Source organism: Volvox carteri (genome assembly GCF_000143455.1).
Source record: "Volvox carteri f. nagariensis unplaced genomic scaffold VOLCAscaffold_28, whole genome shotgun sequence".
NCBI lineage: Eukaryota > Viridiplantae > Chlorophyta > Chlorophyceae > Chlamydomonadales > Volvocaceae > Volvox > Volvox carteri.
Window position 1 is genome coordinate 49,004 of NW_003307571.1, and position 1,686 is coordinate 50,689.

Genomic DNA, 1,686 nt, shown 5'->3' on the forward strand with positions numbered 1-1,686 from the left:
TTTAGTAGAAGATTTAGAACTATGTATGTATTTAGTTTTAGCGTTTGTTCCCGCTTTGAGGGCGTGAAATGCCGTGTCATTGTCCCTAATAGCCAGTTCACATGCTACGTTACGTTAAGACTTTTTGGGAAAAGTGGTCGGTTCGGACATGGTAACGGTACGTTACCGGTAAAGTGGACGAAAAGTCTAAAGTGACCGGGGGGGGTTGAATTTCGACCCCTCGTACCGTTAGCTGAATTGCATCGCCAATTTCGCGAGTTATAACAAACAGCCAAGCCCAATCGCTTATAAAGACCACATATTTGACAAATTGTGCGCGCTTTGCACTCCGACCGAATTTCTAGTCACACCGCTGCAGTTTATTTTGGAAAATGAACAAGGACAACGCCGCTCGTGTTGCTCGCCCGCGCACGACCGCTTACATAGCCAATATGTAACCCATTGTAGTATCAGGGCTGAAGCCATCCCCGAAATGGCAAGTCGGCCGCACTTCCGGCGGCATGGGCCGCGCCGCGTCGGCCCACACGCTCAAGCAATGCCATTGAGAATTGAACATATCCTCAAGGTTGTCAAAAATTTCATCCATAGCGGCCGCTAGGGCAAACGCCATCGCGGCTCGCGCGGGATGCAGTGCCATTGCAGTAGGCAGGGCTGCCAATAACCCGTCAATTATATATTGCGATTCTAAGGGGACGTGCTGAAGTTTTGGCCATTGAAAGACATAAAATGGAGATGGTTTAAACAGCTCGCGCCAACGACACAACGTCGTCGTAATGTCCCATGTGAACTGGGTGACTTTTTCAGGCCCACTTTTCCAAAAAAAAGTTTTCGCAACGTAACGTAGCATGTGAATCCAGTATAATAAGTCATTGTCCCGGCATTTCAATTGTCGCCCATAAGCATGAACCAGGCCACCAACTCACAAGCTTACATGCAACAACTAAACTAACACAAGGTCGTCCATATGGCACCTTTCCTTGGACAAGGCATCCTCCAATTGGCACGCGGTAAATTGACTTAGATTGTTTGCCCTGGCAAGCTTATGTACTCCAAACTCATCCACTGGACGATGCTGGCTGTATTTCTTGCGTGGGCGATCTTGTCGCCGACGGGCGATGTTGTCCAGGGCGTTCCGGTCAAACTCGTAGGCGCCGACCTCATTACCGTTGTCCATGGACATTGTGTTGGAAGGATACGTTAAGGTTCAGATAAAATGAAGAAATGAAGAAGCGCTCCTTCATAGTATGGAGATGGTAGAATCTTCAAGCAACTTTTGAACGACCAGGGAGAGTTGCTGATAGGCGAATTTGTATGAAGCTATAGAATTCCTTTATTCTTTCAAGGTAAATGAATGCTTATGTATTCGTCCGTTAGTAGCGTGAAGCTTTGAACACTCTTTGTACGGCAGATTCGGCACAATGTTTTGCCTCATTGCGATGTTGCCTGAAAATTTTGAACAGAAGGGATCACTGCTCATGCTGGTGCAGCAAGACATGTAAGGAGATGGCCTGGTCACAATCCAGCAGTCATATATCGACAATCTCAAGCTATGACAACTTGTTACATGTGTCTGTAATAAAAAAGGGACTTTGCGATGGTGTGGGGAGCTCTTTGAGTGGCGGGACTGTGGAAATCCAGTTTGTTTCGCCCGTAACAAGTTTGTTACGGGCGAAACAACGTCCCTCT